The 26148-nt window shown below is 48.2% G+C and overlaps 1 long non-coding RNA gene across 1 annotated transcript in view; it reads left to right on the top strand.

Moving 5' to 3' along the window:
* Nucleotides 1–25060, top strand: part of LOC105885484 (uncharacterized) — a 38896-nt gene extending 13836 nt beyond the window's left edge. The window contains exon 4 of the long non-coding RNA XR_012918869.1: nt 24955–25060. This is a non-coding gene — a long non-coding RNA (uncharacterized LOC105885484). The remainder of the gene's footprint in view (nt 1–24954) is intronic.
* The last annotated feature ends 1088 nt before the right edge of the window (nt 25061–26148 follow it).

Raw genomic sequence — 26148 nt, 5'->3', positions numbered from 1 at the left:
AGAGTTTGCAGGGACTGTCCCCTGAGGATGCAGGGAGGGGACTCGAGGCACCAGAGGGTCTGCTGCAGAGGTGATAATAAAATAGCCTGTCACCCCACAGGGGTATTGTCAGGATTAAGTAAATTACTGCTGTGCTTGTTCCATAGCACGAGCTCAGTGGGTGTGAGTTTCCAATACCTGGCAGCGTCATTCTGCCAATACCAGACTCCCTCCTACCCCAGCGTGCTTGGTGATAACACCTTTATTTCCTGGCATTTCCAAGGCTGAGGAAGTTCAGCAGTCCCAGTAGCACTGAGACCAAACATTCTGTGTCCCTTAAGAAATATTTTATAGGGCCAGCTGTGGAGGCTCATGCCTATAATCCTAGCACTCCAGGAGGCTGAGGCAGGAGGACTGCTTGAGCTCAGGAGTCCCAGACCAGCCTGAGTAAGAGCGAGACCCCATCTCTACTAAAAATAGAAACAGTAGCCGGGTGTCAGGGCGCTTCCCTGTAGTCCCAGCTACTCGGGAGGCTGAGGCAGGAGGATCGCTTGAGCCCAGGAGTTGGAGGTTGCTGTGAGCGAGGCTGACGCCACCGCACTCTACCCAGGGTGACAGGGTGAGACTCTGTCTTAAAAAAAGAAAAATAAAAATATTTTATAAATAATGGAACTAATGAAATGTATAATAACTGAAGCCCGAGGACGTAGGCACTCTTCCCAGCCTCTGTCTCCAGCTTCTGCTCCGTGGTACAGTCTATTCTCCACGCTGCAGCCAGAGGGAGCCTTTGTTTTTCCTTTTTAGCAAAAGTTTTCAAATTCGTGTATCACTTTTTTTTTCTTTTTAAAACTGAAGTGAAAGTCACAAAACATAAACTTAACCAGCTTAAAAAGAACAATTCAGTGACATCGAGTCCATTTGCAATGTTGTACAGCCAGCACCTCTATCTAGTTCTGGAACATTTTCATTACCCCAGAGGGAAACCCTGTTCTCAGTAAACTTGTGTTGAATGCCACGGCCGGAACCCCTATAGTATGGGGGTTACTCAAAGGTGTTTTATGCATGGTGTTGGGGCTGCATCTTTTGCTATGCCCTCATATTACCCTAATTTTTTTTTTTTTTTTTTTGAGACAGAGTCTTACTCTGTTGCCCAGGCTAGAGTTCCGTGGGATCAGCCTAGCTCACAGCAACCTCCAACTCCTGGGCTCAAGCAATCCTCCTACCTCAACATCCCTAGTAGCTGGGACTACAGGTATGTGCCACTACACTCAACTCATTTTTATTTATTTATTTTTGAGGAGATAGGGGTCTCACTATGTTGCCCAGGCTGGTCTTGAACTCCTGGGCTCAAGCCATCCTCCTGCCTTGGTCTCTCAAAGTGCTGGGATTACAGGTGTGAGCCACTGCATCTGGCCCCGGATATGTTATTATTAACTGTAGTTTTTATGCCATGCAGTAGATAGATCTCTAAAACGTATGCCTCCTGTCCAACTGACACCTGTACCCTTTGACAAACATCTCCCCACTTCGCCCCTCCCACTGCCCCCTCCCCCCGCCCCGTGGTTTTTGGTAACTACCATTTTTCTCTGTGATTCTGTGAGTTCAACTTTTTTCCATCCCACATAGAAGTGAGGTCATGCGGTATTTGTCTTTCTGTGCCCGGCTTGTTTCGCTGAGCGCAGTGCATTTTTGGCAAGCTTTGCACTTGCACGCCGGTGCGAATTCCTCCCAGCTCACTTGCTTCAGTGCCTGGGACTGCTGGCTGATGAGCGCTTGCGTCTGAAGGCCCCTCCCCGCCGGCACTCACAGCTGCACCCCCGATTCCGTGCAGCCCTCATGCCCGCGGGAGGGCACAAGAGCTCTGTCCCCACATCTAGATTCCAGGCATGGACTCAGGAGGAACCTTTTAACTCACCCTTTCCTTAATAGCTTGCTCCAAGAGTGTGCATTTTTCTACAGAGTCTACCTGGATTTTGATTATTTAATCTATTTTTATTTCTTCTTTTTTTCTTTTCTTTTTTTATTGAGTCAGATTCCCGCACTAGAGCGCAGTAGTGTCATCGTGGCTCACTGCAACCTCAAACTGCGGGGCTCAAGAGATCCTCCTGCCTGAGCCACCCGAGTAGGTGGGACTTAGCCGTGTTCCACCACGCCCAGCGAATTTTTCTATTTTTTTGTAGAAATGGGGGTCTCCCTCCAGCTTAGGCTGGTCTCGAACTCCTGGCCTCAAGCAGTCCTCCTGCCGCCTCAGCCTCCCAGCGTGCTGGGATTACAGGCGTGAGCCAGGGCGCCTGGCCTATTTTGATTTCTAAAAACATTTTTATGTGGAAAGCACTGCAGACTTACAAACATGTTGCAAAAACAGCGCAAGTGATTCCACTCCTAGGCATGTACCCCAAAGAATTAGAAACAGGTATTCAAGCAAAAACGTGAATGGTGGCCAGGCGTGGTGGCTCACGCCTGTAATCCTAGCACTCTGGGAGGCCGAGGCGGGAGGATTGCTCGAGGTCAGGAGTTTGAAACCAGCCTGAGCAAGAGTGAGACCCCGTCTCTACTATAAATAGGAAGAAATTAATTGGCCAACATATAGAAAAAATTATCCGGGCATGGTGGCGCATGCCTGTAGTCCCAGCTACTTGGGAGGCTGAGGCAGGAGGATCGCTTGAGCCCAGGAGTTGGAGGTTGCTGTGAGCGAGGCTGACGCCACGGCACTCACTCTAGCCAGGGCAACAGAGTGAGACTCTGTCTCAAAAACAAAACAAAACAAAACAAAAAAACGTGAATGCTCACAGCAGCACTGTTTACAAAAGCCCAAAGGTGGAAGCAACACCAATATCCATCAACAGAGGAACGGGCAAACCAGCTGCGGTACGATGCAGTATTAATGTTCCCGCATAAAAAGGAACGAAGTGCTGATCCAGTCTACACTGTGGTACAACCTCAAAAATGTTACACCGAGTGCCAGATACAAAAGGCCACATACTATGTGATTCCATTTCTATGATTCCATTTCTCTATTTCATTTCTATGAAATGCACAGAGCAGGCAAATCTATAGACACAGAAAGCAGATTGGCGGTTTGCAGGGACTGGGGAGGCGGGAATGAGGGGTGACTTCTGACGGGTACAGGGTCTCCTTTTGGGGCATTTCAAGGTTTTGGAACTAGCTAGAGGTGGTGGTTGCACAACATTGTGGAGGTACTAACTTCCACTGAATTGTACGCTTTGATTAATTTTATGTCACGCAAAATTTCTTTTCAAATAAAATATTAAAAAATTGCAAAATATTCCCATATGTCATTCATCTAGACTCCCCAAATTGCAACCTCTTAGATAACTGGAGTCCAACCATCAAAATCAGAAAATTGATATCAATGCAATACTTCTATCTAATCTATAGGTCTTATTCAAAGTTTGCTGATAGTTTTGCAAATATCCTTTTTTTTTTTTCTAGTCCAGGATCCAAACCAGTACCACATGGTTCCAATCCAGGACGATTCCTTAGTCTTTGTCATTCATGCCCTTGGTACTTTTGTTTTTCTCACGGATGTGTCAGTTCAGCCCTTGGTACTTTTGAAACGTCAGGGCCGCTGCTTTGTAGACTGTCTTTCAATTCTGGGTTGCCTGGTGTTTCCTGAAGATTAAATTCACATTACGCAATTTTGGCAAGAACACCTCCGTCATCATGCTGCATCCTTCCCAGCAAATCACACCGGCAGGTGCAGGATGTTGGTTTATCCTCATATTGGTTAAGGGATTTTGGTTAAGGTGACCTACCCGTTTTCCCCACTGTTAAGTTTGTGATATATTCAGCATCTCGTGGGGAGACGCGTTGAGACTTTGAGAATAAAAATATTTCTCATCCAACTAATTTTTAGCATCTACAGATAGTCCTTGCCTGAAACAATGATTCATGGCTCCCTGGATTTTTTTTTTTTTTTTGAGACAGTCTCACTTTGTTGCCCAAACTAGAGTGAGTGCCATGGCGTCAGCCTAGCTCACAGCAACCTCAGACTCCTGGGCTCAAGCGATCCTCCTGCCTCAGCCTCCCGAGTAGCTGGGACTACAGGCATGCGCCACCATGCCCGGCTAATTTTTCTATATATATTAGTTGGCCAATTAATTTCTTTCTATTTATAGTAGAGACGGGGTCTGGCTCTTGCTCAGGCTGGTTTCGAACTCCTGACCTCGAGCGATCCGCCCGCCTCGGCCTCCCAGAGTGCTGGGATTACAGGCGTGAGCCACCGTGCCCGGCCTCCTGGATTTTTTTATTGTGATAAAATACACATAGCATAAAATTTACCATTGTCACCACTGTTAAGTGTACAGTTCAGCAGCATTAGGTCATTCACACTGTTGTAAAGACATCACCGTCATCTATCTCCAGAACTTTCTTATCTTCCCAAACTGAAACTCGGTCCCCACTGTTGGACTTTCTGTCTTTATGAATTTGACTACTGCAGCTACTTCACACAAGTGGGATCACGTAGCATCTGTCCTTTTGTGACCGGCTTATTGCACTTAGCATAATATGCCTGGATTTTCTAGAAGAGACACTGTTGTATTTTCGGTTCCTGCCTTAGACTAAATACAGGCGGGCCTGGCTGGGTCCCGGGGCCTGAACTCATATTAACAGGGGTATCCCATCTTTCTTCATGGCCTTAGAAACTTCGTTCTCTTCCGTATCCTCAATACCTCTGCTCCCAAATTGGGAGAACAGAACTAAGACAAGCAGACATAAAGGGGAACATATTTATTTACTTTCCTTGTGAATTTTAATTAATGCACTATTTTTAGAATAGAGCCAAGTACTTCTTTTGCCCTGGGACTAGTTGCTGGTTTGAAATGGCTTTCCCTCGAGTCTCAATTCTTTTTTTTTTTTCTTTTTTCTGTCTCATTCTATTATCCACAGTCTGTCTGCTTTTATGTGACATTTTGACCACTCCTGGCCTTTTGAAGTATTCTCTTCCATTGTGTCTTAGTTTTGTTTTTCTGCTAGCTTATTTGGAAAATGGTTTCCGGAAGCAGTAGGAGGGGTATTGGTACTGGGAGACAGGTTAGCAGGAAAAGCCAAGAACGGGTGCATTATTGAGCTGGTTACTAGTGCAGGTAAATAAACACGTCAGCGTGGTCCACTCATAGGATGAGGCCGGGAGTGGGACATTCGTTCATTCTACACTGGTCATCACTTACCTCCTTGGGGCTTTCTCTCATCTGAACTTCTTCCTCTTTTTTTTTTCCCCTGAGATAGAGTCTTGTTCTGTCACCCTGGGTAGAGTACAGTGGCATCATCATAGCTCACTATAGCCTCAAACTCCTGGGCTCAAGCGATCCTCCTGCCTCAGCCTCCTGAGTAGCTGGGACTACAGACGCACACCACCACGCCCGGCTAATTTCTGTAGTTTTTGTAGAGATGGGGGTCTCACTTTGTTGCCCAGGCTGGTCTCAAGCTCCTGGCCTCAAGCGAGCCTCCTGCTTCTGCTGCCCAGAATGTTAGGATTACAGGTGTTAGCCACTGTGCCCGGCTAGCCAATATCTTATAATAAATTTCTTTATACACATATCCATCTATCCATCTATTATCTAACTATCCATCTCTCTCCCTACCTTCTACTGCTCTGTTTCTCTGGAGAATTCTAACACACTGTGTGTGCAGGGTTGAATCGTACCCCCACCAAATTCACATCGACCTAGAACTTCAGAATTCAGCTTTATTTGAACATAGTCTTTGCAGACGTAATTAGTTAAATTAAGATGCGGGCCGGGTGCGGTGGCTCACGCCTGTAATCCTAGCTCTCTGGGAGGCCGAGGCGGGTGGATTGCTCAAGGTCAGGAGTTCGAAACCAGCCTGAGCAAGAGCCAGACCCTGTCTCTACCATAAATAGAAAGAAATTAATTGGCCAACTAATATATATAGAAAAAATTAGCCGGGCCTGGTGGCGCATGCCTGTAGTCCCAGCTACTTGGGAGGCTGAGGCAGGAGGATCGCCTGAGCCCAGGAGTTGGAGGTTGCTGTGAGCGAGGCTGATGCCACGGCACTCACTCTAGCCTGGGCAACAAAGCGAGACTCTGTCTCAAAAAAAAAAAAAAAAAAAGATGTGGTCACCCTGGAGTAGGGTGGCCCTACATCCGACGACTTGAGTCCTTATAAGAAAGCCATGTGAAGACAGGGACACACACGGAGGGAGAGGGCTGGGTGAAAGAGGAGGCAGAAGCTGGAGTAATGTGGCTACGAGCTTGGGAATGCCAAGGGCTGCTAGCAGCTACCAGAAGCAGGGAGAGGCAAGGAGGGGTTTCGCCCAGGAGCCTTCCGAGGGAAGATGGCACCGCTGACACCTTGGTTTTGGATTTCTGGCCTCCAGAGCTTAGAGACAATAAGTTCTGTTGTTTTAGGCCACCTGGATTGTGGAACTTTGTTACGGCAGCCCTGGGGAACTTGACGCTCTCCCCTCTAGCCCCTTCTCTGGCCACTCCGTTCTCAGCCTTCTTCATGGTCACTGCAGCCTTGGGGCCATGAATGAGCCTTCTTGGGTTTCTGTTCTCATTCCTTTTCTCCTCTCTCCTCTCGCTCGGGCTGACTTCTTCTCACCCGCACGGATGCTTCCAGTAAAAATAGCATGCTTTCTCATCTGCAGCCCCAAACATCAGCTCCCGCCGCGGGTGAGACACCTCCACCTGGATGTCCCACGAGCTTTGACCTTAATGGCGCCCGAAGCTGGCGTTGCCATGTCTCCCACCAAACCTGTTCGTCCCAGCATTCCCTTCGCCATCTGCCGGCCTCACCAGCCAAAGACTGGAGTGTCCTCCTAGACTCTCCCCTCCCCCTTTGCACCTCTCGCAGTCACCTGTCCCTCAGGACTGTGGATTCTGCCCTATATTTGACTCACATTGGGTGCATCAGAATGTCGGCTCCACCAGGGCAGGGGTTTTTGCCTGTTGTGTTCATGGCTGTATTCCCATTGCCTCGGCCAACATCTGGCATACCATAGGTGCCAAATAAATGTGTGTGTGGTTTTTTTTGAGACTAAGTCTCACTCTGTTGCCCTGGGAAGACTGCAATGGCATCATCATAGCTCACTGCAACCTCAAATTTCTGGGCACAAAGGATCCTCTTGCCCCAGCCTCCCGAGTAGCAGGGACTATAGTGCCAACGTGACTGGCTAATTCTTCTACTTTTTGTAGAGATGGGGGTCTTGCTATATTGTCCAGGCTGGTCTCAAACTCCTGGCCTCAAGCAGTCCTCCCACCTCTGCCCCCCAAAGTGCTACGATTACAAGTGTGAACCAACGGGCCCGGCCCTAAAGAAACGTTTGATGCACGAATGGATCCTAACTGCTAATTTCTTAGTTCAGGTCTTGGTGACTCATCTGGATGTCGTTACAAAGAGGAGGAGCTGAATGCTAGTTAGATAAGTGGCAAAGACAGCTTTATTTAGTTCTATTGCAATAGGAGGAAAGAGACTTCAGTGTAGAGCTGAGCTCAATTCCAAATAGAGCAAAGACAGCTGGGGATTTATAGCCAATGGGCAGGGGGATGGGGTTAGTGGACGGAAAATTACTAAGAGGAGACATCAAAGGTAAGGAGGTTCTTGCTAAATAGGCTGCTACAGACAATGCATGTGTCTCCTTCAAATTCATACGTTGGAACCTAAATCCCCAATGTGATGGATTTGGAGGTGGGGGTGTTGGGAGGTGATTAGGGCATGAAGGTGGAAGAGACCCCAGAGAGGTCCCATGTCCCTTTCAGCATGTGGGGACACAGTGAAAAGGTGGCCCTGTATGGACCAAGAAGTGGGTTCTCACCAGTCACTACTGTGCGGGCACCTTGGTCTTGGACTTCCCAGCCTCCAGAGCTGTGAGCGACACATTTCTGTTGTTTCAAGCCACCCGCTCTATGGTATTCTGTTAGAGCAGCCCAAATGGAGTAAGATACCGACTTCACGGGATTCTTGCTGAAGGCCGTAGAGGGTGATCAAATAGTTAAGGGCAGAGGGGATAACTTAGTAGGATTCTTTGCCCAGACTGGCAAAGGACAAGGGCAGGCGAAGGGCAGGGCCCGGGGACGAGGCCTAGTTGAAAACAGGGCTCAGAGGAGAGTGTCGAGAGTTTGGGCGAGGAAAAGAGTTTTGATCGTATCAGTGCTATCATGGTCTCTGTTTTTTTTTGAGTCAGAGTCTCACTCTGTTGCCCAGGCTAGAGCGCCGTGGCATCATCCTAGCTCACAGCAACCTCCAACTCCTGGCCTCAAGCAATCCTCCTGCCTCAGCCTCCCGAGTAGCTGGGACTACAGGCATGCGCCACCATGCCCGGCTAATTTTTTCTATATATTTTTAGTTGGGCAATTAATTTCTTTCTAATTTTAGTAGAGATGGGGTCTCGCTCTTGCTCAGGCTGGTTTCGAACTCCTGACCTTCAGCGATCCTCTCGCCTCGACCTCCCAGAGTGCTAGGATTACAGGCGTGAGCCACCGCACCCCGCCTATCATGGCCTCTTAAGTGGATATTTTGGATTTTGTTTCCCCTCCAGGGTGCACCACCACACCTGCCCGATTTTTCTAATTTTTGTAGAGACAGGGTCTTGCTCTTGCTCAGGCTGGTCTGGAACCCCTGGCCTCAAGCAACACTCCTGCCTCAGCCTCCCAAAGTGCTGGGATTACAGGCATGAGCCACCGTGCCTGACCAGCAAGAACTTTCTTGATCAGATCTGAACTAGCTCTTCATTTTCATTTCCTGCAGAAACTCACACTTGCTTTATGGACCCACCACACTGAACTCTGGGCTATGTCTTTCATGCCACTGGGCCTTTGCACAACCTTTTCCAACTGCCTTTGCTTTTTCTTAACCCTTGGTTCAAGCATCACTTCTTTCTGGAAGTTTTTCCTTATCCTCTGAGTTAGGTCCCCCTGACCCCTGTGAATTAATAGCACTTGCAAACCCTGGCTTTGCTCCTTACTAACTATTCACTATAACCTGTCTATTTGGGTCTAAAAACCAGGGACATAATATTAATAGTACTTTCTTTTTACAGTCCTTCTGAAGTTTCAAAGAATTAATGTATATAATATAAGGTGTATAACATTCACAAGGCACTTAGAACTGTGCCTGGTACATAATGAATAGAATGTAAATGCTAGTTATTGTAGCAGTTAGCTATAGCTGTATAACAAAAGAGCCCCCCCAAAACACAGTATCTTGAAAGAACAAATTTAAACAATTTTTTAATGTAGTCACTCAAAGCTATACATTTCCCTCTAATCACTGCTTTAGCTGCATCCCACAGCTTTTTTTTTAATATTGTATTTTCATTAGTATTCAGTCCAAAACATTTCCTAATTTCCACTGTGATTTTTCTTTTTCTCTGACTTGTGGGTGATTTAGAGATACGTGGCTAAATTTCCAAACCATCGGAAATCTCTAGTTGTCTTTTTGTTGTTGATTTCTAGTTTAATTCCATCACGCTCATACTCTGTATGCTTTTTGTCCTTCAAAATTTATTGAGATTTACTTTATATAGCCCAGCATGTGGGGTATTTTCGTGACTGTTCCAAAAGAATAAATAAAAGCGATCATTTATTCTCACTGGCATTCCTGGGGCTCAGCGGGGATTTGGCCGATGCAACGTGGAGATCGACGGGACTTCTCTGATTCACGTGTTGGCTTCTCGCTGCGGGTTGGGTTTAGGTCTACTCTGCATGTGTTCGTGCTGGGGTCTCAGCCAAAGGAATTGTCACTCCTGGGGGGGAAGCTCTCCTTAGGATGATGGCAGAGTTAAGAAGGCAAGTGGAAACTTAGGAGGCCTCTTGAGGTCTACGTCTGGGCCTGGTTACCTGTTGAGCAAGGCAGGTCACACGGGCCAATGTCAAGGGGCACGGATTCTGCCTTCGTTGAGACTGGCAGCAAAGTCCCGTGGCACGGGCTGTGTGTGGGGTCTAGAGAGGACCGAGGAAGTGGGGCCAGTGACTCAATCAACTACATTGCCACTACCTCTCTGTTTTGCTCACTAGACTATAAACCCCCAAGGGCGGGGGGCTGGGGGAACCCGTTGTACCTTCCGATGCTGGGAGCATAAGCACTCCACGAACATATGCCACACACAGAGCAGTCCATCAGAGGAACCCGGGCAGTTCTGGCACCTGGCAGACTCCGATGAAGGTGGTGCCGCTACCCAGACAGCTGAGAAAGTGTCCTGATTTCCGCAGCTGAGCATCTTTGACCCAGATTCGGAAAGAGACGGAAAGAGTGTGTTTTCATGTCTAGCTTCTGCCCTTTTCTCTGTTTCTGGAAGAAGTCCCCGCTTGACACCCCATCACTCTGGGATGTCACTGTCCCCGCTCGGCACTTGTCTGATGCGCTGTTTCGAACAGCTCTATTTGGGGATCTTGGCAGCGTCCTCTCCCCGCCCATCAACCCGCTCCGCTCAATCTGTTCCCACGAGGCCAGGGAAGCGTCACTTGTCCCGTTTGTTGACGGGTGGGGCGGGGCTGCTATTTTGTCTCGCAGATGCCTCCGCATGGGCAGTCTTGTTTTAGTTCAACTCTCTCTCTCTCTCTCTCTCTCTTTTATTTTTTCTCACCAGCTTTAAAATATTCTTAACAACCCACATTCCAAGATTCGCATCTACCCCAAGGTTCCCTGGCTCCTAAATGGTTTATGCAAATCTCAAAGGAGTTCCTACTTTCCGAGGAGGAAACTAGCTCTTTAATCTGGACCACGCGATGTCGTTGAACACATGCTGGCAGGTAGAGCTGAAATGTGGATCATCAGTGGCTGGGGTATAGTGGCAACCAATCGAAAACCTACCCTGGAAGCCCAAACAAAGGTATTTCAAAGTTAGACACTCCAAAGTTCTAAAAGTTTGATATTCCGAAGCAAGTCTTTTATTCATGTATCCATTCCTTCAACTAATATTTATTGTGTAGTTACTATGGGCCAGGTTTTAAGTTTTTAATATTACTTTTTTTTTTTTTTTAGAGATGGGGTCTTGCTATGTTGCCCAGGCTGGTCTGGAACACCTGGCCTCAAGTGATCCTCCTGCCTCAGCCTCCTGAGTAGCCAGCCAGGACTACAGGTGCGAGCCACTGTGTCTGGCAGGGCTAGGTAGGAATACTTTCTAAGTCCTCAGGGTACAGCAGTGAATAAGCGAAGTGTCTACCTTCATGGAGCTTAAATTTGAGTTTTGGGGAGGGGATAAATAATAAATGCGAAACATACATATAAAAATGTTAGAAGGTGGTATAAAAAAAAGAATATAGGACAGGGAGAGGGGATTGGAAATGCTGGCGGGGTTGGGTTACAGTTTTAAATAGGGCGGTCAGCGTGGGCTTTATTGAGAAAGTGAGGGCTGAGCAAAACGTGATGCAGGTGACAGAGGTTGTTGCATGGAAGAGCTTTCTAGGCAGCGGGAACAGCACGTGCAAAGCCTCTGTGCCTGCCCTGTCTGAGCCCCAGTTAAGGAGGCCGGTGAAGTTGGAGGGAGTGATTGAGGGGAAGACAGAGCGACAATGAGGACAGGGAGGTGACAGGGGCAGATCACGCAGAGGGCTTTGTGGGTCCCGCGAAGGACTTTGGCTTTACCTCAAATAAAGTGGGAGCCATGGAAAGTTCCGGGGGTGGAGAGGGGAAGGTGACCTGACTTAGGTGCTCACAGGCGCCCTCTGGCGGCGGGGGGGGGGGAACAGACTGTGGGGGCAGATCAGGGCAGAAACAACCGCACTGTCCGGGTGGGAGACGCCCCGGCAGCTCCGACCAGGGTGTTAGCAATTTGTTTTTGTTATTTCAGATCGCCACTTTCCCCATTCCACATCTTAGGACGATAGCTGCGTTTTAATGCGTTAGACATTCACTGCAATGGCTTGTTTGGGCAGATGAAACCATGCGCTGCAGAGAAAATCAGGCTGTTAAAAAAGTCCAACGTTGCTAAATTTAATATATGTAAACCCTCTAGGATTGTGCCCGAGCTGCTATTATAATTATTTTTCTTTCGCGAAAGTTTCTTTTTTTCCTCCTTATCCTGCTCCAGGCATTTAGGCATTCACATGAAATGTCTGTGTGCCAACCTTTCATGTTCTAATTTGATGAATGTGACCTTTCAAACTGAGGACACAACACAACAGCAGAGGGGAGAGGGAAAACTGGGAGTAAATTGGGATATCATCAGTTATGTGCATGGAAAACCGTTTCCGTGCTAAGGACAGACCAAACATAAGCAAACAGGCCGTTTGTTAATTTCAGTGAGTTTGTTGGCAGAAAGGAGCATGAGGGTGTTGCCAAAATCTCTGCCAAGTTTAAATTTAGGAGGACAGCAGGTTCCCCAGGAGTGGGGAAGTTTTAGAATTCTTGCTCCCATTCTTACTGTAACTTGCTTTTTTTTTTTTTTTTTTGGTGATATTCAGGGTTTGCCACATGGAGGGAATTATTTCCAAACTCCCTGTCTACTTCCCTTCCCCAAATTACCCAAACTGAAATTAGAAAGAACTTTTTTTTTTTTGATGAGAGAATAGATTGCAGAGATGTCTCCACCCATCCTTTCATATGGGGAAACTGAGATTCATATGGGTGGAGTAGCTTACATGTATCACAGCTTTGAGAGGCTCTTAGCTATATCCCCTTTAAAGAGAAGGCTGATGTTCATCGTGTAATGAATATTTTTTATTCTTCAACCACATGGGATCAGTAATGTGCTGCTCATCTGCCTTACACAGTTGTTCATTAAGTTCGATCTTGGATGAGTTCCTCTTGGAAAATGAACTGTGCAAATGGTAGCTGGGGATAATGACATGCAATGCCCGCAAAAATTTCCCGGAGAATTCATTCTTTGTCTGGGAATTATGCTTGCTAGTCAGCATAAGGCTACAGTCAGAGGCAATAACAAATCGGACACCTCGGTGGCTTCACACAGCACGAGTTTGTTGCTGGTGAGCAAGGCTTGCCTCCAGGTGGTGACTCAGAGATCCAGTCTTCCTCCATTTTGCAAGAGCTCTGTCTCTCACACAGCTTCCAAAGCCACCCCAGGAAGGGAAGAAAAGGACAGATGGACGCACCAGCTCTTAAATGCCTCATCCAAGGAGTGATAGCTCATTGGCTAGAATGAGTCACATGCATCTTTCCCATCTGCAAGGGATTCTGGGAAATGCAGGAGAGCATGGGTGAGCACCAGCACATGGCTTATAATTTCTGTTGGAAAGTAGAGAGAGACTTGGCTTTTAGTACCTTGAAGATGGCATGAGAATCATGTTTGGATATCACCAGGATAGCAAAAGGAGCAGAACACTTTCCCCTTTTGATGCAGACATCTAGACATGCCATCGATCTTGATCGTGCGTAGCTGGCAAACCCTGTGTCTCTCGCCAGACCAAGTCAGCCACATGTGTTTGCGGGTGATGTCCTGCTCAGATATTTGAACACCCAGCTTCCAGCAGAGGGTGAGTACAGTGAGGGTGGGTCAGTCACGGAAGGCTAAATTTTAGGGTCTTTAAAACAACAAAGGTTTATTTCTAACCCATTCCACTCATTTCAGTTCTCTATCCCTGAGTAACAAACTCTCCCCAAAATGTAGTGGCTTAGAACAAGGATGATGATGGTTTCTCATACTTCTGTGGGGGACTGGGCTCAGCCGGGCAGTTCTTCTGTTCCACGTGGTGTAGGTGGAGGTCCCTCGTGTGGCTGCATTAGGAGCAGCGGCTGGAGCATTTGAGAAGGTCTCTCAGTCCTGCAGGGCCTCTCTTCACGTGGCCTTCCCTCATTCAGTTGTTTGGCCTGAGCTTCCTCACAGGACAGCAGCTGGCATCCAAGAGAGAGAAAGAAGAAGTTGTCAATCCTCTTAAGACTGGGCTTGGAAGTTCCAGAATGTCATGTCTGTCGCATTCTGCTGGTCATTTCTTTTTCTTTCCCTTTCTTTTTTCTCTTTTCTTCTCTTCTTTTCTTTCCTTCTCTTCCCTTTCTCTTCTCTTCCCTTTCCTTTTGTTTGAGACAGGGTCTCTCTCTGTTGCCTAGGGTAGAGTGCAGTGGGGTGATCCTAGCTCACTGCAGACTCAACCTTCTGGCCTCAAGTAATCCTCCTGCCTCGGTCTCCCAAAGTGCTAGGATTACAGGCGTGAGCCACTGCGCCCGGCCATGTCGGTCACTTCTTGATGGGAAGAGTGGAAAAAAATTGTGGTCTCTTTGATATACCACACTAGAAATTTTAGCTGTTTCAAACCTTCCGAGATGAGAAACAGACTTCGAACAATTCAACAAGCAGAATGCTCTAGATTGTGCTGCGGCAACGCCCATGCCCCCCCCCCCCAGTCCTGGTGGTTAAAATGGTGCTGGGATAAGCTTTCTGTAAAGGGCCAGATAGGAAATATTTTTGGCTTTATGGGCCATATGGTCTCCGTTGCAATGACTCATTTCTGTTGTTTACATTGAAGGGTGGCCTAAAAGTGACTAGAAGAGGAATCTGAGGGCATTGGCAATTAAACGCTTGCACCTGGAAGGGACCAAGGACACTTCTTCTCATACCTCACTGGTCAGAACAGGTCACCTGGCTGAGCCGACCCCAAGGACAGCCAGGATAGGTATCCTTTCATGTGTTTGGAACGCAGCGACAAACAGCAGCAATGTCTACATGGTGGGGGTGACGCCAGGCGACACCCATGGTCGGGGGAAGGGTGTCTTTCAAGTTCGTTCCTGCTGGGGCAAAGGGAGCTCAAGTCTGCTGGGGGTCTCTGGGAGACAGCACAGGGCATTCCCTTCCGAGTTGTCCCCACTGGACGGTGACAGAGCCGTGGTATTTATCCACCAAGTTTGTCAGTTGCTAGTGGAGAGCAGCGGCGGGGGGTGGGGGTGGGGCGCTCTGTGGCCTGCACGTGGCAGAGGAGGGCTCAACGCCAAATGAAAGCCCCAGCCTGGCACTTGGAAGAGAGTCTGGTGTGCATTGAAGTTGGCACAGGTAAGCGGGCAGGCCTGGAATTCCTGTGTGATAAGTAAAAAAAACAGAAGGAAAACGCAGCATACGTACTGTGGCCGAGACTGCTTAGTGCATCCTCAGGATTCGTCCTCTAGTCTTCTTTCTAACAGAATCCCCATCTTTGTATTTATTGGGGTTATAACGTGTCCGGCTAAAAAACTGCATTTCCTAAACTTTTAATGCAGATGGCAGTGGCCCAATAAAATATAAATGGGAGTTATGGAATGGGGCTTCCAGTAAACTCTTTAATGGTGATGATTCAGTTGAGAGGTGTGCCCTTTTGCCTTAGACCCTCTTTCCTCTTAATACAGCCTGGACCATGGATATGGTGGCTGGAGCCATAGCAGCCATTTTGTGGTCACGAGGCAACCTTGAGACTGGAATCCAAGAATGACATCCAAGAGCAGAAAGTTAGAAGGCACTCAAGTCCCTAATAATTGTGGAGATGCCCTACTAGCCATGAACTGCCTGCTGCTGTACACCTATATGGGGAAAAATCTCCCTTATTTTTCTGTTTAAGCCACAGTTGAGTTGTCCATTCTATGTAGCAGAAGTGATTTCTTTCTTTCTTTCTTTTTTTTTTTTTGAGACAGAGTCTCACTTTGTTGCCCAGGCTAGAGTGAGTGCCGTGGCGTCAGCCTAGCTCACAGCAACCTCAAACTCCTGGGCTCAGCGATCCTACTGCCTCAGCCTCCCAAGTGGCTGGGACTACAGGCACGCGCCACCATGCCCGGCTAATTTTTTGTATATATATTTTTAGTTGGTCAATTAATTTCTTTCTATTTTTGGTAGAGACGGGGTCTCGCTCAGGCTGGTTTCGAACTCCTGACCTTGAGCGATCCGCCCGCCTCGGCCTCCCAAAGTGCTAGGATTACAGGCGTGAGCCACCGCGCCCGGCCCAGAAGTGATTTCTTATACGCTTATTCATCTATTGAAAGGGGAAATGACTATTACTAAAATATTTCCTTCTCTCTCTTCCTTCCTCTTTGTCCTGTTCTTTTCCTTTTCCTTCTTCTTTGCTAACATGTGCTTTCAATGATGCTCTGTTCTGTCTTTTATGTCACATTGGTAAGCAGTGCCTGCCTTGCTGGGCTGTGGCTGGATAAGGTACCCAATGCACACACAACAGATGCATCTAGCATCTAAGACAGGACCTAGAAGTCTGCAGCTTTTACTATTCTAAAGTAGAATAAGTTAGAAATTACACTTCCTGGTAATGGATTACTTTTTAGTGCTGCTGTGCTTTGTGTTTTGATTAATCCCTGGCTCAGTGAGACTGTCCCAAGGGAAATAACGAGCCATATTGCTTTTCAAAAATCCCTGGCATTTGGCTATTTATTCTTGTTGTGTGAAACCCCTAGACAGCCTGCTTATTTAATTGCCCTGATTGGAGCTGTAAGAAGTTGCATTTAACATCTGTAAGCAAGGATTTTATGACACAGGCTTTTGACTAACAGAGTAGAATGCTATTATCCTAATTTTGACCGGTGGCAGTCCCTTCAGGCTAGTTTCTGTGTTCTTTCGACAAAACTCCTTTAGTCTTTTTGTTTGTTTCTTTTTTGTTGATTTTTTAATGTCTTTTTTTGTTTTGTTTTTGTTTGCTTCTTTTTCTTTTTCTCCCCTTTAGTCTTTAAAACCTCTTTCCTTGATCTCTGACACAAGAAGATACTCTAAGCTCTCCCTGTTCATTTGTAGATATATATATAATATATATTATAATATAATATATAATATATATTATATAATATATATATATTTGTTTTGTTCCCTCCTGCATTCTCAGAGACGAGAACAGAGCCCGGTACTGAATGAATGAATTCTCACATTTCACTCATTCCTGTACTTCGTCCCCCATAACTCCAATTGTCACATCTCTTAAGTCAGACATTGGAACTTGGACATTATAGGGCCACTCAAAAGGCTCTCTGAGGTGCGACCTCCCACCCACACCCATTCCTTGCAGCTAAGCCAAGCCCAGGCCCCGACTTCAGGATCCTAAGGCTAAAAATAGTTCAATGCAGCCTTAACAGCGTGGAGCATCCTGGCTATTTTCAGGGCAGAGGAGGGGGTGAAGGAAAAATGTGACTGAGAGTCACCTCCAGGGAGGAACGTCCCTTTCCACTGCCTCAGGATGGGGGTTCTCAGAGATGAGTAGTCCGCAGATGCCCACTTTTGGGAAAGATTCGAATCTGAGAAACAGATGGTCATACAACATGGTCTCCATCAATACTGGATTTTTTTTTTTAAATTTGAGACAGGGTCTTGCTCTGTTCCCCCCAGCTAGAGTGCAGCTGGAGATCATAGCTCACTGCAACCTCAGGCTCCTGGGCTGAACCGATCCTCCTGCCTCAGCGTCCTGAATAACTGGGACTATAGGTGTGCGCCACCACACCCAGCTAATTTTTCTATTTTTTGTAGAGACGGGGTCTTGCTCTTGCTCAGGCTGATCTCAAACTCCTGACCTCAAGCAATCCTTCTAGGACTCCTGAGGATACCAAAATCCGTGGATGCTCAGGTCTCTGATAGAAAACGGCATAGTATTTGCTTATAACCTACGCACATGTTCATGTATACTTTAAATCATCTCTAGATCACTTAGAACGCCTAGCATGATGTAACTGCTATTAACTAGTTGTCATACTGTATTGTTTTAAAATTGCTATTATGGTGTTATTTTTATTTTTCCCAAATATTTTTGATCAGTGGTTGGTTGAATCAACAGATGCAGGCCTCACGAATGTGGTGGACCTACTCTGTATGGACCAATTCATTCATTTAATGAAGCACAGCAGGTACTGTTCCAGGTGCTGGTGATATATCAGGGATTGAAAACAAACAGTCCTGCCATCATGGGGCTGGCATGCTAGTAGAGGAGGCAGACAATAAACAAAGAGGTAAACTACATGGTACTCCAGGTATTATTAATTAGTGGGAAGAAAAATAAAGCAGTGAAGGACATGGGCCGTGCTGGGGGTGGGGTTTGTATTAACCATGCGTTTCTTTTTTTTTTTTTTTTTGAGACAGAGTCTCGCTTTGTTTCCCAGGCTAGAGTGAGTGCCGTGGAGTCAGCCTAGCTCACAGCAACCTCAAACTCCTGGGCTCAAGCGATCCTTCTGCCTCAGCCTCCCAAGTAGCTGGGACTACAGGCATGCGCCACCAGGCCCGGCTAATTTTTTCTATATGTATTATTTGGCCAATTAATTTCTTTCTATTTTATAGTAGAGATGGGGTCTCGCTCTTGCTCAGGCTGGTTTTGAACTCCTGACCTCGAGCAATCCGCCCGCCTCGGCCTCCCAGAGTGCTAGGATTATAGGCGTGAGCCACCGCGCCCGGCAACCATGCGTTTCTGAGACTCTGATATCTGGGGCCTTGGGGACCCTGGAGGAATGGCCCCTCTCGGCGTTAGTTGATTCTTAGAGATAGTAGAGGACTCATCCATCAGTGAACACATATTTTTCAAATGCAAACCAACCAATCCTCCAATCTGGAGTCTACACCCCAACCACCTCCTTTCTTAGCTTTTACATTTTTTTTTTTTAGAGAGGGTCTTGCTCTGTCACCCAGGTTAGAGGGCAGTGGCGCCATCGTAGCTCACCGCAGCCTCAAACTCCTGGGCTTCAGTGATCCTCCCACCTTAGCCTCCCAAGTAGCTGGGACTACAGGTTTGTGCCACCAAGCCTGGCTGATTTTTCTATTTTTTGTAGAGATGGGGTCTTGCTATGTTGCCCAGGCTGGTCTTGAACTCCTGACCTCAAGTGATCCTCCCACCTTGACCTCCCAAAATACTAGGATTACAGGTGTAAGCCACTGCACCCAGCCCCAGGCCCCGGGCATTTAGGAGTTAACACCAGCATCTAGAAGTTCCCTGGAATTCTTGTAGTTACCTGGGGACAGCAACCCCGCTGAGAGATGAGCCAGGTAGGGTGGGTCTCCCCAGGTGCAGATGCCAGCTCTGTTCAGAATTTCCCTTCTTGTAGGCGGAAAGCCCCCAGCAGAGCTCAGCACATCCCTTCTCCTGGTCGCGTGCATGTTGTTGCGAAACATCCGTGTGCATCCACACTGGGCAGAAAGTTCACAGGAAGTTCATCCTCAGCACGTCTGAGTTAGATAAACCTTGCTCCTTGTGTGAGGGGTCGAGACATTGCATACCTGCAAGGCCCACACCCCAGTGAAGCCGGGGTCGAGACATTGCACACCTGCAAGGCCCACACCCCAGTGAAGCCGGAACTAACATCCGGCTTCTGGAAACTGTTGCTTGCTTGCCATGGAAACCGTTGCTTGCTTGCTTGATTGCGCCAACTTTGCATTGTTCGGACCCCTGTATAGTGGGGCTGCCAGCCAACCAATCATGTTAAAGGTCAATGCATGATCCACGCGTGATCAGCCACTGCATAGCGTATGCACCATAGGGATAAAAGGCACGCTGCAACCCCAGTCGGGGTCCTTGCCTGCAAGAGTGACCACTGCGTTGGTGCTCTGGGGCTTGGACCCTGGCTAGCCAGAAAATAAACCTCCTCTTGTGTAATTACATCCTCGATGTCTCTGCTTTTCTGTCCGGTGGGGCTGTGGAAGGTCGGTCCCTAACACTTGGAGGCCAACAAGGGTGCTCAGAGCCAAGGTCACACAGTGGAACAGCCCTGGCCTCATGCCATCCCTGCCACTGTCCCACAAACACTCCCAGATGACACTGGGACACTCACCCGGGAGTCAAAGCAACGAGATTCAGGCTGGCTGGGTGCACGTCCCATGCCTGCCTTGGGAGGCTGGCGTTTGAAACAGCCCCTGTGCGCCCAACTCTCAGCTGGGCGAATCCCCCCACAAGAGGGAGGCTGAGCACTAATAGGAAGGTAAACGTTAGATGGTGGATGGCCAGAAATACAGTCAATGTCAGCTACCCGAAGGGAAAAAGAGGTTGTCACCGTCGCGATTTCTTTGTCGCACGGACAGCAGTAGAGAGAGGCAGTGCACAGAGGGAAGAGAGTGAAGGAGAGAGGGCGGGGAGGTGGGATGGGAGCACGGTAGACCGCAGGGCGGTTCTGAGGGACTCTGGCCGGGACATTGCGCCCAAGCCGCTTGTCCCAGAAGAGTCCTGCATCACTCAAGACCTGGCCTGCCTCCGTGTCGCGCCCTGCTCAGGCACCGGCGGGGAGCGGCCTGTGGGCAGCACGGCCTCCCCGCTGCGAGGGGCTGGACCCCACGGCCCCGCAGCCGGGCGCTTGCTCAGTCACTGTTACCTGTCGCTCCCGGAGGTGCATTTTCACGCCCTTCCCCTGCGATTTGAGGGATCCGGGGTCTTTCCATCTCGTGGTTCCACCACAGCCAAGCCGTTAGAACTCCACTTCCAGCGGACGGAGATGCAGAATTAAAAAGCACATGGCGGCCCCATGGCAGGCGCCATGCCCGGAAGTGACGCACATCGCTTCCGCCGACGTTCCGAACCGCAAAGGAGTATGGGAAATCGAGTTCAGCTGTGCGTCCCAGGCTAGCGAGATACATCCGGGTGAACACGGAGCAAACACGGGGCAGCAGCGTCCTCACCTTGGGGCGTGACCCCCCTGGTGGATTAATCCAGTGGCGGTGAGCTCATTCCTGGAGATTGAGCCCGGAGCTCGTTGTTTTCCAGCTTTTAAGCAAATTCGCAAGCACTTAATTCCTGTATCAACTCCCTTTGCGCTTTAAAAGGGATCCACCCCCCACGGCAGTCCCACTTCTGTGCACACATCCAAAGAAAATTGAAAGCAGAAGTTATTTGCACAACCATGTTGACAGCGAGATCATTCACAACAGCCAAGAAGCGACTCAAACGTCCATGGGTGGACGCATGGATAAACAAAACGGAATATATACATACAATGGAATATTATTCAGCCTTAAAAAAGGAAGGACATTCTGTCGTATGCCACAACATGGATGAACTTTAAGGACAGTATGCTAAGTAAAATGTCAGTCACAAAAAGACAAATACTGTATGATTCTACTTGTATGAGGTACCAAGAGTTGTCACATTCCCAGAGACAGAAAGTAGAATGGTGGGTGCTGGGGCTAAGGGAGGAGGAAAGGGGAATTAGTGTTTAGTGAGTACAGTTCCAGTTTGGGAAGATGAGAAAGTTCTGGAGATGGATTGCACAACAATGTGCATGTACTTAACACTACTGAATTGTACACTTAAACATGGTTAAGATGGTAAAATTTATTTATTTTTACTGCAATTAAAACATCTAAAAAGGGGCTTGTTTTGGATACAGAGTCTCAGTCTGTCTCTTGGGCTAGGGTGCAGTGGTGTGATCATAGCTCACAGCAACCTCAAACTCCTGGGCTCAAGGGATCCTCCTTCCTCAGCCTCCCAAGTAGCTGGGACTACAGGTGTGCACCACCATGCTCAGCTAATTTTTCTATTTTTTTGTAGAGACGGGGTCTCACTCTTGCTCAGGCTGGTCTTGAACTCCTGGCCTCAATCTATCCTCTCTCCTTGACCTCCCAAAGTGCTAGGATTACAGGCCTGAGTCACCATGCCCAGCCTTCTTTTTTTCTCTGTAAGTTAACCCTATTGGTCCATGGAGCTTTTGGATTTGTATTTACCATGTTTCCCCCAAAATAAGACAGGGTCTTATATTTATTTTTCCCCAAGAAGACACCCTAGGGCTTGTTTTCAGGGGATGTGTTATTTTTTTTTAATACAGTACAACAATCTACATTTATTCAAATGCAGTTAAGTCGTCTTCTTCTGGAACATCATCATAACTCTCCAAACCGCGAATTCCATCCTGAATTTCTTGCAACTCTATTTCCTTTAGAATCATCAGCCCCAATCTCTCATGTGAAGCAATAGAGCTCTCATGGGGCAGATGAGAAGGGCTGCTCGTCTTCTTTACCACTCTGTGACGAAGTGCATGGGTTGTGCAGATGCGCTGCGTAGCTACACCCATCACTAGGGCTTATTTTCGGGGTAGGGCTTCTATTGTGCAAATGCTTAGAAATCCCACTAGGGCTTATTTTATGGGTAGGGCTTATTTTCGGGGAAACACGGTAGCATCTATTGCTAAATCACAAAAGCTTAGTGCTGCTTATGTGGGAAGACTCATTCCCAGAGACTAGAGGTCACAACTGTCCCCTCACCCTTGACACTTTAGCAAACATTGGCTCCATTTCCAGCTCCCAAGAGCTGCTCTCAGGATCTGCCTTTATTTGCCTGGGGCTTTCTCTTGCAGTCAGAGTCTGTTTTGCCTCATTTGTGGCAGCCAGAAGTGCTGGAGAATTAAGGTCCCCGAGAGGAGTCTTCTAATGACTGACAGAAATCACAGATCAATACCCAGCCCTCTCGCCTGCATGTGGGGTCACTGTCAGGTGCATGTTCTACCCCGGCTCCCAGATTTCCCCGGAGGGACTAAGCCCTTGTTACCCACAGAAGTAACTCACTACTTTAACGATGAATCCTTCACTGCCTGCCTTCTCCTCTGGGGCTATTTCCTAAATAGTCTACTTATCCTCAAATCCTTGTCTCTGGGTCGGCTTCTGAGGCAATTCAAAGTAAGACACTCTCAAAGTACATTGCGGATCTTAAGTCTATCCAACTTGAACATGTGTGGGTGTGAAGAAAGCACAATTTGGCCAGGCATGGTGGCTCATGCCTTAATCCTAACACTTTGGGAGGTCCAGGCAGGAGGATCGCTCGAGGCCAGGAGTTCGAGATCAGCCTGGGCAACATAGCGAGACCCCGTCTCTACAGAAAACTTAAAAAAATTTAGCCAGGCATGGTGGTGCACACCTGTAGTCCCGCCTACTCAGGAGCTGAGGCAGGAGGATGGCTTGAGCCCAGGAGTTGCATGTTATAGTGAGCTGTGATCACGCCACTGCACTCCAGCCTGGGTGACAGAGCAAGACCCTGTTTCTAAAAAAAGAAAAATCTTACAAAGAGTGGGAATTACCCCAATAAGCTTTTGTATTGAAGTCTCCTACAGAGCGTAGAATAGGATCCCAGTAGAACTGTGCATCTTAGAAATGGTTGAGTTGGTTTGTGATTTGAAACAGGGAAAGAAAACCCAAGAGGTGCCTTTGTTGTCAACCCAGAATGTCTAATGGTTCTCTTAGTATTTTGAAGCTGGTCGTGGAGGCGTTGGCAGCTCCTCACTTCCCTCCAGCACGCAACTGGATGGAAGCACAGATGCTCCTGAGCACAGAGAGCAACCACGCACCTGCTACGCGCCCACTCACACCGTCCTGGGAGAATTTCATCTTCTGACCCCACTTTGGAAACCACCAGGCTGGCAATATCTGCAAGAGGCTGAAGGATTTCTTTGCCAGACACGACTTCGACTGAAAGGAAACTGCCAGTCTTCCAGCTCAGGAGCACCTGCAGTACCTGCCACCCCCCCACCCCCCCTGGCGTGGCTGCAGTGGGGGAGGACAGAGTGCCACCTGCCCTGCTGAGTCACAGCCTCTCTGTGGGCCCACGCCACCGTCTTTGCTGTGGCTCGCTGACGGGCATTGCACTGCAGCTACGCCAACCGCTGGCTTCCGCAGAGCCCGGGTCTTGAGCCACTCACTGCCCGTTGGGAGGATTGGTGAAGAAATAGAAGCACAAAACGGACGATTCTCTATTGCACAGAACTTGGCTGACTTTCGAGGCCAAGTACTTTTAAGACTAATGCTCGATCAGGCTGCGGGCACACATTTCTCAGCTTTTCGCTCATTCTCAAGAGCAGTTGGACAGGGCCGGGAAACGGGGCTCGGCAGTGCTTTGGGGCCGTCTCGCCGAGGGAAATGCAAAGCCCTGCAGTCACCGTTATGGATTTTGTGAAAAACCCGGAGATTCTTTTGGTCCAATTGCCAGGCTGTGAGGCGAGATTGGAGATAACCCAGTGGAAAACTTCAACCCTAGCAGAAGACTTCTGCAGGCTGGGTGCAGAGAGAGAAATCTGCAGATATAGGATTGAAATTTAGTTTCCCCACGATGGCAAATGTAGCAGTTATCTTTCGTTGATGAGGCAGCCTTGGCAGCTGCACCAAGACCTCGACCCCCATCTTGGCATGCTCCTTGCCCAGTTTCTTCTTGCTTACCTGCTACCTGCTCAGACTGAGACCTTCAGAGGGCTGTTCATGGGCTCTGCAGCCATCTTGCACCTGCAGAAGGCCAGAAGTGTCTGGAAGATTACCTCTCTCAACTTCCTCTCTCAACCTCTCAAACTTCCTTTGTGTGCCCCCCAAATTCATATGTTGAAGCCCTAACCCCCCAGTGTGACTGTATTTGGAGATAGGACATTTGGGGGGCAATTAAGGTTAGGTGAAGTATTATGAGTACCTGGGCCCTGATCCAATAGGTTTAGTGTCCTTATAAGAAGGAACACCAGAGAGTCTCTCTCCTTTCTCTCTCTGCATGCATGCACTGAGAAAAGCCATGTGAGGACTGGATTATTATTATTATTTTTTGAGACAGGGTCTCACTCTGTTGCCTGGGCTGGAGTGCAGTGGCATCCTCATAGCTCACTGCAGCCTCAAACTCCTCGCTTCCTGGGCTCAAGCGATCCACCTGAGTAGCTGGGACTACAGGTACATGCCACCAACCCTGGCTAATTTTTCTATTTTTTGTAGAGACAGAGTCTCTCACTCTTGCTCAGGCTGGTCTCAAATTCCTGACCTCAAGTGATCCTCCTACCTTGGCCTCTCAAAGTGCTAGAATTATAGGCATGAGCCACTGAGCCCAGCCTGGGCTATTAATGACTGAATGGGATTCTAGTAATGTGGCAATGTCATTTGAGTTGTGTATTTCTTGATGTAAGGGATCCCATGTTTGAAAACCAGGTGGTGGCCTGTGCTGTTATGATGTGTGTGTGTGTGTGTATACACATGTATATACGTGTGTGCATTCGTATACACACACACACACACACACGTTTTTGTCCATAGTTCCTGGCTCGTAACTCCCATAGTCCTTATCGTAATGTTGGGGTGCTTTAGGTCTCTGCAGCAAGCCTCGAGAGATGGCATCTCTCTCTCTGACCTTCTCCTGTCCTCCTTTTATCTACCCACTGCAGGACTCTACTCCGATTGTAGACCTTAAGACCCTCATTGCAGAGAGGGGCCCGCCCAGACCCTGGAGTATGCTGCACAACAGACCAGGAAGAATCTGAACAGACAGGCCTTGCTAGGCTTAGATTATGCGCTTTTGTCCCATCACATTCCTACGTGGTTGTCAATCATGCCTATGTAATAAAGCCTCCATAACACCCCCAAAGGACAGGGTTCGGGGCACGTCCAGGTAGCTGAACGCCCAGGGAGGGCATGGAAGCTCCACGCCCCTTCCCCTATACCTCGCCCTACACATCTCTGCATATGCATCCTTTGTAACGCCCTTTATAATAAACCAGTAAACATAAAAACCAGGCTGGCCATGCGAGGATAGAATGAGAAGGCGGCCGTCTGTAACCCAAGGGGAGAGCCCTCACCAGACACCACCCCTGCCGCCACCTTGAACTTGGCCTTCCCAGCCTCCAGAACTGGGAGAAAATAAATTTCTCTTGCCTAAGCCACCTAGTCTGTGGCATTTTGTTATAGCAGCCAGAGCTGATGACTATAGGGTCCCAAATCCCGGCTCCTTTGACTCTAGGTAGGACCAGCCCTGGGATATAATTTATGCCTCGGGACTACCTGCTGGATCAATCTGAGTTTGGGACTTCACCTGACATTACGTCCTTATTTGGCTTCTGCCATTTCTCTGTCCTGCTTTCTGCACCCCCTTACCGGTTACTCAGGGAAAGCTTCGTAATAAATCCCTTGCACCTGAATCCTTGCCTCGGGGGCTGCTTCTGGGAGAATCTGACCTAAGAAAATCAGCGATGCGGAACTTTGCCAAAGAGAACCTCAGTCCTGAGTTGAGGACACGGAAACTGTCAGGACGTGAATTCAACTTGCTGAGCTCTGGCTGGTTCTATCACGGGCTGTTCTGATTCTCCTCGGGCATTAGTTAGACTCAGCAACGCCAGCTGCTGCGACAGGCAAGTCCTGCAATCTCAGTGGCCCGACACGACGGAGGTTTGGTTTTCACTCACGTGCAGTTCCAGGGAGGTTGGGCAGCCCCTCTTCAACCATCCAGAACATGTGGCTTCCAAGGTCGGTGGGCAGGGGGAAGAGGGAGGGAGGAGGAATGCCAGTTCTTAACTGTCTAAGTCTGGAAATGGTGGGCATGACTTATGCTCACAGCCCATTGGCCAGAACTAATCACATGACCC

Source organism: Microcebus murinus, chromosome 4, assembly GCF_040939455.1.
Source record: "Microcebus murinus isolate Inina chromosome 4, M.murinus_Inina_mat1.0, whole genome shotgun sequence".
Lineage (NCBI taxonomy): Eukaryota > Metazoa > Chordata > Mammalia > Primates > Cheirogaleidae > Microcebus > Microcebus murinus.
Note: the sequence above shows the minus strand (reverse complement) of the source record. Positions and strands in the feature narration are given on the sequence as shown.